At 34.1% G+C, this 14,158-nt stretch overlaps 1 protein-coding gene across 4 annotated transcripts in view; it reads left to right on the top strand.

The window, feature by feature from the left end:
* Window positions 1–2,633: 2,633 nt before the first annotated feature.
* Window positions 2,634–14,158, top strand: part of LOC108904534 — a 194,314-nt gene continuing 182,789 nt past the window's right edge. For 3 of the 4 annotated variants that reach the window (XM_023455072.1, XM_023455071.1, XM_023455069.1), the window contains exon 1: window positions 2,634–2,939. The gene's annotated coding sequence lies outside the window, so the exon portion shown is untranslated. Of the gene's footprint in view, window positions 2,940–3,052; window positions 3,072–14,158 lie in introns of those variants that run through there. The other variant, XM_023455070.1, reaches the window with a different exon arrangement.

Below are 14,158 nucleotides of genomic sequence, written 5' to 3'. Positions count from 1 at the left end.
GTACCGACTTTTTTATTTGATAAAATACGGTGTGCCTACAAACCTCTTCTTTATTTATTTTCTTTTAACGAAAGTTGACTTCGAGAAGTCTGGCTTGTTGGAACATTTTGCACCAAGTTAATACAATTATTAAAATTATTTATAATAACATGCAGCATGATCCTTTATTTACTTGCATTTTATTGGTTTCGTACGTATGTATCCGTATACTGAAGCGGATTAAGTAAATGTGAACCACATATTATGATGTGAACTTGGCAACGCTGTTTGCCTCAGCTGACGATTTGTTCGTGACATTACGTTACAAAATTTTCCGAGCATCCGGGCATCTGGCAGGGCCAGCGGGAGTTATGGGTTGATTTTCTTCATTTTTAAAAGTCAAGCAAAAATTTTTTTCCGATTTTCTGTTAAAATTTTAAAGTTAAAGTTAAAATTAATGACATTATGACTGAATCACCCTGTATATACAGGGTGACATAGAAAAAAGTACATTGCATAGTGCCACACAATAGAGGACACTAAAATAAGAAAAAAAGTTCCCATGAAAATGGGTCTGCAAGGCCTTCGGTTAAAAGATACGGGGTGTTGAATTTTATTTTTGTTTGGGTTTTTTTTTTAATATCTTTAGCCAGAGACGCAAGAAATGGATAAAATGTGGTATACAGGGTTTTTTTTATCATGCTAAATTCAAATATGATCTTAGTTTTGTGATTACTGATAGAGGGCGCTACATACAGGGTTCCATATCTATTGAATCGGTCCTAACTTTTTTGCTATACACTGTATGTCATTTTCGACTGAAAAAAAATTGTTATCCCTTCTTTATACGTAAGAAAGGTATACCTTGTCCAAGTCGCTAGAAGCAATGGTTCCAGTACAAAAGCCGACAATGCACGCAAATTATTCAAAAAGCGCCAAAGTAACATTTGCAAAAACAATGATAAATAACAATTAAATAATGTGTCATAATGACACTTGTCAAACTAATATAATAATTGTTAGAGGTATTTTGTGTTCTTGATTAAGTTTTTCATTGGTTTTCTCAATGATTATTCAAAATTGCTTTCAAAAATGGTTCGCTACACTTTTGAAGAATACAGGGACATGATTATGTGTTACGGCGAAGCTAGATCAAATTCTTACGAAACTCAACGTATCTATCGAGAAAGATATCCTTTAAGACAAGTTCCTAATGTTCGAACATTTATTGATGTGCATAGGCGTTTGGGAGAAGATGGCTGTTTTAGAAAACCAAAATTGAATAGTGGGGTTTCCAGAACTCGTCGCACTGTGCGAAACGAAGAAACTGTTTTACGAATGGTAGAAAATAATCCGAGAACAAGCACCAGGAAAACAAGTTCAACGGTGCGAAACCTTAACCGTGAATCAGTTAGACAAATTTTCAAAGAACAACTTCTTCGCCCATATCATTTCCAAAAAATTCATTCACTATTGGAACATGACTTTGTTCCTCGTGTACAATTTTGCGAATGGTTTCAAAACCAAAGAGAAAACATTATTTCATCAATTTTGTTTACTGACGAAGCTAGTTTTAGTCGTGATGGTATTCTGAACCTACATAACATGCACCATTGGAGTGATGAAAATCCTCATCAAACTATAATTCGGAGTCACCAATATGGGTTTTCTATTAATGTGTGGGCAGGTATAATCGACAATTACTTAATTGGCCCATTTCGATTGCCCAATCGATTGACAGGTGCACTGTATCGAAATTTCTTGGAATGATTTAAACACATTATTAGAGGATATCCCATTGGCCATTATTGGAAGAATGTATTACATGCATGATGGGGCGCCAGCTCACTTTTCTCGAGTGGCAAGGGAATATTTGGACATGAGATTTGGAAATAGGTGGATTCGTCGAAAGGGGCCTGTACCCTAGCCAGCTCGTAGTCCCGACCTTAATTCCCTCGATTTTTCATTTTGGGGATTTATGAAATATGAAGTTTATGCTGTAGAAATACATAATGAAGAACAATTATGGATAAGAATTATGGAATCGGCAGATAGATTTCATAATAACCTAGGAATATTTCAAAGATGCCGTCAATCATTAAAAAGAAGAATGGAAAAATGTATTGAAGTACAAGGGCAACAATTTGAACATCTTCTAAAAACTTAATGTTTTGTTTTAATTAATCATATTTTTCATCATACCATTAAAATTTAATTGTTGAAGTATTTATCATTGTTTTTGCAAATAAAAAAAAATTAAAATTCAACACCCCGTATCCTTTAACCGAAGGCCTTGCGGACCCATGTTCATAGGAACTTTTTTTCTTGTTTTAGTGTCCTCTATTGTATGACACTATGCTATGTACTTCTTTCTATGTCACCCTGTATATATGCATTCTTTTTTGAATAACCACCATGTATGAATGAAATTTATATCTCACACGCTTAGCCAACCCTTCGACACCCCGTCCGCCACGATAAATAACAATAACCAACCGCGACAACCAACCCTCTTCTCGCCCTACCGGTCCAGTCCAGGAGTCCATGGCAGCCTGGATCCATAGCAGCGCGAGGCCACAACGTACACGTGAACGCGACTTGGAAGGAGGCGCAGATCGCGGATCGACGTTTGTTTTTGTCAGTGCGCACTGGATCGTTGTGAGTTTCGCGTGGCCACGCTCCGTCTGACGCCCGTACGCGATGCAAACCTCCAGCAGAGACGGTTTTATTTTCGATTGAAATTAACGGCTACGATTCCACGGAGAGTGCGATCTTCGTATTGTGAAGGTGTTTTGCAAGTGGTGTTGCGACACGTCGCACCGCGATTGTTTGTTGTTTACCCCGCCAAAAACTTGTGCCTGTGCTAAGTTCCCAGTGCGGATCCAGAAACTGAACATTCTGGCATAGTTAGTTGTTGGATTATTTTAGCTCTGCGCCCACCAGAGGATGTAACTGTTACAGTGAGTAGTGTTTACGTTTCATTAAATGTGCAATTGCCTCGGAAATATGTCAAATTGTAACGAGCAGCGACGTATGCCTACTAGATTCCTTAAAGTTTGTTGGCGTTGGCTTGAGGGACTTTAGCAAATAGAGTACGTATGCTGTGCTGTAACTCTAATTGGACACTAGTGGGTCAAATCAAAGCTTATTTAGGATGCGAAAAGTGTATTTCACAGGCTCGTACAAAGTGATTTATATTAGCCCGGTTCTTTTGAACATATTTACTAATGTTTGATCGTGTGATATAATTTAGTCGGCGTTTTAATACTTTCTTAGCAAGAAATGCCCAAGGATGCTACGATAAATCTGACGGGCACCGAGTTGCGAGTCCCGGGAACTGAAATTTCAACATCTTGAATCATAATCACGATCATATTATTGGTCTTTAAAATTTGTCGTATCGCGTTCACACAATTTTTCATATATTTCTTGAAATGGCGAGTTTCCTCTTCATTGTGCTTAGTTAACAATTTAAGTTGGCAAGACTGTGAACCTTATGCAATTGATTTTATAGTAACGTCTGCTTGTCAATTACTTTTATTTGTTTCACACAGCACCCTGTGATTTTCCACGACCGTGAAATGTGAGCAAATAGAAAATAATTTTGAAGATTTTATTTTACACCATTCCATGCACAAGTTGTTGTCTCAAACTAGTTGGCTATGTAAATGAACAGTTTTACCATAACTGTAATGTCTAAAATAAAAAGTTCAAGTCTAAATTATTTCATTTGTGAAAAATACCCATAATTTTGCTACATTTGGAAGTTTTTTTTCGTTATTTTCAGGTTAGGTATCTGTATATCCCATATAGATTACAAAACATGTATTTTTGTCGTTATTTCCAGGAAATTCGAAACCAGTCCCGAGTGCCGGCAAATATTCTTATTGGAGCTTAGAAAAATGTAGTGTCCATATTTATTCTTTGTGGTTTCTATCATTCCATACACAGAGCAAATGTTATCAGTTACATATCGTAAAAAAATTCATGTTAATAAAAGTAAACATTACACAGCAGCTACAGACGATCGAAGGTCAAGGGGACGATTTGCAAAAATCGAACGCTGTTTCGTAGAAGCTGTTCATCATTATTTATAATATGTATTATTTACTTATATGATTATAAATGACGTCACGCGTGGTGTGGCTTATTTCCAATATTAATTCGTTTATTGTTAGATAGTCGTTTGTTTTTGTAGTTAATTTTTATGGTTTTATAGATTACCTACCTGAAATTATATCAGTAATAACTGGTAACAAGGTTGGTTAATGAGCTTTGTAAAATTGATATCTTCAACAAATGTTATAAACCAGGGTAAATATTAAATGTAAACATGTATTTTAACTAGTGGTAAAATTAAATGAGTTTAGTGAAATCAGTTTTTTAAAATTGCAAATATTTACAGATATAATAGTGACATTAATTGTTTTAAAAAGCAACTTTGATAACCGCTGTTAATATAAAATATTCTTCATAACTTGAAAGAGTAAGGAGATTGAGATACCTGCTTATAGATATTGAATAAAATCTAGTTTAAAATACTTAAAATTATATATTTCGATTCCTCAACTATTATTTTTACGAAATATGCATAAATAAATGCCAAAAGTTGCAACAAAAACATGGCAACAACTCACGACTATGCTGAGTTGTTATTTCTAAGTTGCAGTCCTTGTCAGGTATACAGGGTGTCCACCACGAACTCCATCGATGGATATCTGGGAAACCGCTCGAAGGATTTTTTTGAAATTGTGATGGTGTGATACGGATTGGAAAGAGCATCTCTTTTTAAGTTGAAAACATATAGCACACTGCATACTTACGATTGAGCGTTTCCGAAATATTTTGATTTTTAATAGCTGTTTTACATTGACAATTTATTAATGAATAAACTGACGAAGTTCTTCATGATATTATTGGTAAACAGTGTGGTTTTACACTGCTACAGACTGTCAAGTTTTTTTGAAGTATGAATCAGTTCTACCAATGAATCAAAGAAGCAAATAAATTTAAAAAATGTCACCTTTCCACTCATAATTGTAGTGATACAACAACGGTACCGTTCTGGCACATATTATATAAATATTAGTTTTTGTAAGTAACAAATCAGTAAAAACAATGCAAAATTAGCACGACGCCACACAATTATTTACATATTCCAATAACATAACCTCATTACTGATCTGAGGCTGGAAATCTGTTGGGTTGGTACTTCCGAACTTCACGAAGAAATTGACGAAAATTAGAACATGCTCTAATTCGTCAAGAACTTGATGAATAAATTCATGAAGTTATTTGATAACAGATTTGGTGCATTACACTTGTCCAATTTCTTGGTGAAGCGACTTCATGAATTAATTGATCAATAAATTGTCAACGTAAAACAGCTATAAACAAAAATTGACAGATGCAGACTGTCAGCAAAAATCAGATAGGTTTATTTTTTTGTGCAAATTGGACAATTTATAGAGAAAGACCTAATTTATCGAATTTGACATGAAAATTTTCCAGTTTTTATACAGGGTGGTCAAAAAAAAGGTCAGAAAATGTGGAAATTTCGAATACGTTAAAAAAAGTGGGGTTTCCATTTAAAAATTTCGAGTTTTCCACATTTCATATTCGATAAATTAGATGTTCCTCCGCAAAATGTCCAATTTGCACAAAAAAATAAACCTATGTTTCCGGGAAAACTAAATTTTGCTAACAGTCTGCATCTGTCAATTTTTCAGATATCCATCGATGGAGTTCGTAGTGGGACACCCTGTATAGGTATACATTTATGCTACGTGATCGCACTGACAGCTGATTGTTTTAACCTATACGTAAGTTCAGTTGTTTTTTTTAAGTTTTATTCGAAAATCAGGCATTTTTCGAAAAATGTAAGAGAGTAGTAGTTTGTAGAAAATTGAAAAACGAATCCGAAAATATCATGGTTGTTACTGTAAAGCAGTGGCGTACTATTTTATTTTAAGAAATATGCCACCGATAACCTGTATCTCCGCCACTGGAGCATGTAAACTTTAGGAAAAGCCCTCAAATTTTGGACAATGTTTACATAAATACATGTGCTCAATTTCAAATTATTTCCCTTACTAGTTTCTAAATTATTTAAAAAAATTAAAAATGTTTTTTTGAAGTTTAACACCCTGTATTTTCTTAACGAAGCGTCCTAGATAAAAACTTTATAGGAAAGACCCCTTAAAATTCACCAAGGAATACGAGGCTTCATTTTTGGTCACCATTTATGAATCGCCCTGTATTTGTGTCTCTTTTCACTGAAACTATTATTGTCGGTTATTTTTCAGTCCATTACATTTTTTTCAATTTGTCAGATCTGGAAACGACTTTAATATTCTCCGATTACATTATCGGGGAGAGAAAAAATGTATCTATTCTGAAAATACTTCTAATCTAAGACACCATTTCCGTGCACCAATTTATTCTATGGAATAAATTTATTGCTTATTCCTCTCGACATTATCTCTTACGTAACCAGCTCGTCTTCGAATCGCTTACCCACTTAAAAACTGGTTTGGGAACTCGTTCCACAGTCATTGCATAAAAATGATGTGATTATTGGGTCTGATGGTCGGGTCAAAACAAGGTTTCGCGATGACGTCACTCGCGAATCACTGCGTTATTCATCGTTTGTCTGTGAGACACGGCTATTGTGAGAAGGATTACTTGATTGGTGTTGTTATTTTTAATAGCGAGCGTGGGTAAGTGCTGAGTTTTGATATAAACGTACCGGAATGGGTGAGAAAGCGATACATCCTAATGATCCTTATGTAAAATAGAAAAACTAGAATTTTAAAAACTAACATAATTTAAACTTTAATCTCAGTCCTTCTTATTTGTTCGTCGATGTGGTTACTTCGAAGGCCATTGAACCAGCACAAAGAAATATAAATACCGGCCAGAGGACTTCATCAACATCAAGAAGTTTAAAAATATCGATATTCTTTTGTCAGAATTCTCCTAAAACAGAAATAATTATCCTAAATTTGTCTTGAATTTTCTGTTTCAACATTTTTTTTATCAAAAAACAAAATGTAGGGCATTCCATTGTGAGCCTCCAGATCTAGACCGCTCCGATCTCCGAGTGATTTGCAGACGAATCCGGTTGGCTCTGGAACTTTTAATGACGTGGACTATCGGAGTCGTACGTGAAAAACGTCGATTTGTCTTGTTCAAGAGCAGTCGAGTTGTCTGTAAAGTTTCAGAGCGACGTAAACTTGGACTTTTTCCGCCTCTTTATGTGTGGAATTGTTTCTGGTAATGAAAAATAAGTCCAGCGATGATCTAGTTATCACTAAACTAAAACTGCGCCAATACTAAAGTCTTGGTATGCACATTTTTCATTTCTATTTGACTGTTACGTACTTCATGTTTTAAATGTATTGCAAAAACTATACTGAGTTCAAATACACTTTTAGACAAAAACGGGCAATAGGTAAGACGAGTCCCCTTGAAGTTTTCCATAAATTTCCATAAATGTGTTTCATTTCAATTTTTTAAACGTAAAGTAACCAAAAACTTAAACTGTTTTATATTTTGTCTGAGTTAAAAACATATGACATTAAGATTTTAGAAATTTTATTGTATAACATATAAAAAACATTTAAGTATTAAAAATGATGACAGATCGCTCCCAAAACTGTCCAGTTTATTTTCTTAGTAACGATGCACCCGTATTTTCTTATATTACATGAGAATTTACACTATAACTCTTCTATCTTAAGAATGAAACATCCCCTGAAAGGTTGAGCTTCTTTTCTTCTAATTCTATTTCCTCTGGATGATTGACTTTACCCATGCTCTTCTTTGTCACCGTTAGCCTTCTGTTCCTCCATCTTATGTAAAGCGGTTTCTAATAGGGCATACAAGATAATAATTTTTATGATTTAGACAAGATTTACATTTGAAAAAACAAAACAATTACAAACCATAAAACAGATGCTTACGTAATTTTCCAACAACACATGTGCCTATACTGTTTATTTTCATCATACTAGAAGTGTAATAGTACTAATAGTCGATGCACAGCGGACTGTCGGAAATTTTACGATCATAACCGATTATGCACCAAGAGGTGACAATCACTTAACCATTATAAGATGCGTTTTACACGTTAAAAACGGAAACGTAATTATTATGAAAACGAATAATTCTGTTATATTCGGATACTGGTCTTTACACAACAAATCTTTCCTACTATACTCGTACAATTGGAACATAAAGTTTATAACAAATAATAATGTGTAAGTAATTCAGTATAACCTTTATTTCATTGAATAATGAGTATGGAGATGAGTGATTTTTTTAAATAAATGTTGTACCACTACGAACGAGTGTGACATTTTTAACAGTAAGGCGATGTTTTGCATTGTATTGGCTATGTCCTGTCCAAATTTGGTTAGTGCAACTCTCCCGGTTTCGAGAATACAATAACTATGTATGTTTTCAACCACGAAAGTTGAATAATTCCAAATATTTCGAATTTTCACCCCCAAGAACGGCGGTGACAACATTTTTAACACTAAGGCGATGTTTCGCATTGTATTTGCTATGTCCTGTCCTAATTTTCATCCCTTAATTACTAAACTAACCTTAAATAGCCAACTAAAATTAAATTAAATAATATTTCATACAACAACCTATTACCCCATGTAAACCAGGTCGTGGATATCCATTGACTGGTGTAATAATAATATGTTAATTGATATTCTGTTGCTAATGTTTGTAATTTCAAGGTTATTATCGTAGATAATAGTTATTTAAAATATTCTTTAATATTCTGTTTCGTCGCATATAAAAACTGTTTGAATATTTCCTTTCACTGATTCTAAGAGAACAAACCCCAAAGAATACAAAAAAATTGTTAGTTCATCAGTTATATTTGAGAACTCTTTTGTGGTTTTCGAGTTCTCAGGTAACGCAAAAAGGTCAGTTAAATTCAATCACATGGTGCCCTCTTTCATAAGATTCTAAATTAGTTAGCCTTTAAACCTGAAAAAGGCACTGCCTCCTTGTTTTGTATATACAGGGTGATTCAAAAAACCGCTGACAGACTTCTAGGGTAGATAATACATAAAAAATTAAGACGAAAAGTTTTAATAAACATAGGGTCGCAAATGCCTCCTTAACGAAATACAGGGCGTCAAAGTTTCTGTAAAATTAAACATTGTCTGCAATAATTCCAAAATGCCTGAACATTTCTATTTCAAATTTGCTATGCGTAGTTAGCACCTTAAGACCAATGTTTGATGTACTGCTCAAAATTTTATGAGCAGCAGTGTCGTAGAGACGGCGTCAACGTGACCCTTTGTTAACAATATTTTCTACGCCACTGCTAGTTTTGTCAAAAGGGTACTATTTTCGTGTAAAGTGTTCAATTGTCTATCGAATTGGTCTCTTGCAAAATTTGGATTAAAGTAACCATTTTTAAGAGAAACACCTTTGTAGAAAATTTGTGAATCCAATTTTATTTCCATTCATTTTAGTTTCGCATAGTAGGCTTGTGCTATTCAAAATAAAATTAAACATCACTTCTCACTAATGTCAATGTGTACAAGTGAGTTAAGTAAACTAGTTTATAAGCTTCTTTTTGTCATTTTTACGCTTTAATTTTACAGAATCTTTGGGGCCCTGTATCTTGTTAAGGAGGCATTTTCGACCCTATGTTTATTAAGACTTTTCGTCTTAATTTTTCATGTATTACTTACCCTAGAAGTCTGTCAGCGGTTTTTTGAATCACCCTGTAGATATAGGTTTTGTATATTTATATTTAGGTATATTTTTATTTATTTATTTATTTAATTAAACTGGAAATAATTGGAATCACTCGGTATCGTTAGTTAGTTAGTACTTTTATTATTTATTAACAACCCTGATATTTCGGCATGTTATTTTTACTTGAACATTCCATTACAACAGGTTATCATGGTCAGTTCCAGGAATTTTACCATACATTTTATTACTTTGTAGAACAGGTGACATATCTCCCTATGACTCTAGCTTTCAAAAAGTGTTCTTAAGAATGATATAATTTTGATGCAATTTTTCTCATTAAAAATGTAGATTCCTGGAAAGTTAGTATCGTACTTTTAACCTCGAATAAACTAGCATTGTTTAGGTAAAGAAAGCGAAGTAATCGACTTTACCAAAACTCACACATGGTCAAGTTGAGAAAACCATGCAAAACGTGGTTTCTACTAATATTTATGAAATTACGAAATTATCATGATAAATTACCCTAACCGCGTTCAACATCCGCCCACATGTTAACAAGCGGCCGAATAAGTCGACAGGCCCTTTTGCCGGTCCTTCACGTGTCGCTAATACCTGCATATCATTTTTCATATCGCGCTGTCGGATCGTCACGACTAGGGGACCCAACCATTACCTACAATAAATATTAGCATACGACACGAAGCGGCGACTTATCGGTACACAAAAAAAAAAATGATGAATCGGTCACGAGCCATGAGGAAGGCATCCAGCATGAGGCTAGATAACAACCGGCATGCTTAATTTGGGCATCACGGGTCAATAACGTGAAATATTTCGTGTGCTGTGATCACCGAAAGGTCTGTAATGGAAAGCTTATCTTCTTTTGTTAATATACGTAGATATCTATAAAGAATGCACGTCAATATAGAGGTATGAACGTAGTAAGTGACTGCGGGGACTGTCATATGCGTTAAAACATAACGAACTATAACATAAAGCCTCACATCTCATGCGTCATCGCCTACTGACGTCACTATTGTAGTTCAGTCAGTTTTTAATCAGCAATAGTCAAATAATTGTTGGTCTCGGAGCTAAAGCATGTATTGTTGCCAAGTCTAATCTTTCTTGATCAATATACCTGTTTTTTTTTTCCATAATATCACACTGAAATTAGACACACAAACACCACACCATCAAACACTGGTATACTGAACCTTCAAATAATGTAACAAAGATATTCGATCATTCTGGTTCCTAATTTTTACTTGCCTTTATTTACTGAACTAAATTTTGGCAAAAACGAGGTATTTTCGACAACTTGGCTGGCCTAAACCGAGTTCGGGTACTGTTCAGTGACGGCGTAGACAAGTGCAGTTTAAAAACGAATTATAATTCCACTACTTATGTAATAAAAAAATAATAGTTTGAAATTAGTGTTTTAGAGGACACAATTAATACAAAAATAAATAAAAATTGACCCCTCTCACCCTGTACAATTGCGAGGGAAATAGTAAGCAATGATCGTAAAATTTGTGTCTTTGATTTCCCACAAGCTGAAGCTTTGTAGATTATAGTGCTCGGCAAAGTACACAATACACAGGAAGTGTCTGTTGCTACATAAATAAATGTAAAATTTAATCATTTGCTGCAATATTTTGACGTTCTCTGGAAACTCGTTCCTTTTTTTATTTCATATTCGTATAAATTCGTTGCAAAAGACAAACATTTATTCGTTGTAAAATATAGCCGTGCAAAATTGCCATTATTTAATTTTGTTCATTTCATTATCGACGAAAACCGCAAAGGCAATAACAAATAATTGAAAAGGCGAAACGAAGAATATAAACGCACAATTATTTGTGTGAAAACTTTAATCGTTAATAAAATATCGATGTAATTAAATATTTTTTATGATGCTTGGTTAGTTAGTTTATTGAAAATATTTCAAATGTTGTCGATAAACAAAGCAAAATCTGTCATGAGTATTTTTAACTATTTGTACAAATCAATAACAGTAAACAGAAATGAGCAAGCTCTAATCTTTAATCAAACATTCGGTTCAGTATTTCGCCATACTGTCTAAATATCAAGGTTATTCAAAGTTAGCTTGGTATTATGAAACTGTATCCATAACACTGACCTAGAATTTTGACAAATTAATTAAAGATGAGGTGGAAGAAATTGAAAAAGTTGATGGAGAATATGTGTAAGGATTACCGTTTCTAATATACAAAGACGAAGCCAAAAGACGTAGAACTATCCCTGTTTATACTCTGTTCAATTCAAAGTAGTTAAAAATTTCAAGTATAGTCCTCTTAAAAGTGACTTTATTGTATACGTTACCAAATCCTCTATTTTTGCCTTAAGCATTTGTTTACGTGTTTGCTTCACTTACCAAAGTTTCTCAACTGCGATCCACATGGTTGGAAACTCGTCTTTTTGTAGTGAATTCCATTTGCATTGCACAACTTCCAAACTGGCACGATGAATGAAATGCGACATTATTTGACACTGGGAAGTCGACACGTTTAACTGGTAGTAAATAGATTGTAATAGGTTTGGTGTATATTGTGAAATTCTACTGCTGCGTTATGAAAACATGGGAAAATATAAGATACTAATTAAAAGGACATGAAGATTGGAAATATACTAGTTTAATAATAGAGATTTGAGGTATTTTTAAATGTGCAGGGTTTGGTATTGTTTAAAAAATATTCTTGCTTTCACACTCATCGACACTAGTTTTCTATGCGTGTATTATAGAAATGAACTCATTACATATCAATTTACAATCGATTTTACTAGATAGTGATTCATATCGAGATAATATGAGACGATTTGTGCCAAAAAAACACATTGGGTGACTAATTCTGTAGAAATTTACAAACGTTTTCTTTTAGAAATAAATTTTAATTCAAATTTCGACAAAAACAAGCCGCATATGTAGTACGTGCACCTTTCTATTAAATTTCTCAAAAGGTACCCTCATATTATGGGTTTTCCGTCAGCATAGAGAACAGTTAATAAAAAAGTGGCCTCGTGGCTGCATTCTAGACGACAATAATTGTATAATTGCTTTTAAAATACCCATATTTAGTCTTCCCTTGATGAAATAAAAGTATAAATTCAATTTCCTTCATTAATAAGGATGCCAGTAATTGAAATAACGTACGCGAAGAGATAATTGATACCTGATCCGGTTTATTAAATGTCTGGACTTTCCCACGATATACACTGGTCAACACAATATATTTCTGTAACGTTAACCTTTTTGTTTTGACAGGTGTTTCGCAGGGGTCCGGTTTGGAACCTTTATTTTTTTGTATCTGATAAATGACTTGCCAGTTCCCACAGTTAGTAATATAACTAGTTGCATATTTTAAAATCTATAAAACAATTGAATTGATTGATTGTTACTTTTAAAAAAAGACTTGGATAATATATTCCGGTGGTCGAGATAATACGACCAAGAAATAACTCATGCAGTAACTGAATTGTTTCTCGGACTGTATGACCTCTACAAAAGTTGTTTGGGTCATTGTAGAAATTCATCTGGTGACCTTAGATTAGACCCTGAAGGCCATTTCAAGGTCAACTGTTGTTTTTGAAGGTATTCGAATAAAATGTATGGTTATGGCGGTCTAGTCCATCACGTATTGATTTTTTTTGTCGTGTAATCAGTAGGCTTAGTGCGGCGCGGAGATTAACAGGACCGTAGTCAGATTACGAATTAAAATATTAATATGTTTACAGAAAATATATCGCAACATAGTACTATTACCAAAGATCAAGGCTAAGTAGAGGATAAAATACCTATATAAATCTTAATGACGCCACTTACCCGATCAACCTTAGTGTCGTCAATGAATCTTGTCTGGTTTCTATGATTTCTTACCTATCCATTAATATTTCTAAGTCGAATGAAATGATAGTAAATGTATACAGTTTTAGTTTCTTCCTCAGTTTTAATATTTCGAAGCAGACTTTTATTTGACGTAAATTTTTTGCAATTTCATTTATAATTAGAAAAATGTCGCCTGATGCATATTATACTTTGCATATATTGCATAAATTACGTGATAATGTTTCACTTTTGGAGTGCCACAAGGCCCTAATTTAGGCCTTTTTCCTTTTAAGACGTGTGTAAGCCATCCATATTTTTCTTTTTTGTTTGATTTATGTGTTTGTTTAATTAATCGAGGCAATCAGATCAACATGTTGAAACTATACAAATTGTTTACGGCGCTATGGTATGGCGGCAAAAAAACACAACAGACCACAGCGAGGGAAAAACTGAATAGAATTCAGAGATTGGCCTGTTTAGGTATAACGGGGGCGATGGCATCGACCCCGACAGCTTCACTAGAAGTCATGCTAAATCTGCCACCGCTGCATATAGTGGTGGAAAGAGAAGCGCGGCTAGCAGCATATCGACTCAGGAATAACA

The sequence above is a fragment of the Anoplophora glabripennis genome, unplaced genomic scaffold (genome assembly GCF_000390285.2).
Source record: "Anoplophora glabripennis isolate ALB-LARVAE unplaced genomic scaffold, Agla_2.0 scaffold112, whole genome shotgun sequence".
NCBI classification, from domain to species: Eukaryota; Metazoa; Arthropoda; class Insecta; order Coleoptera; family Cerambycidae; genus Anoplophora; species Anoplophora glabripennis.
Note: the sequence above shows the minus strand (reverse complement) of the source record. Positions and strands in the feature narration are given on the sequence as shown.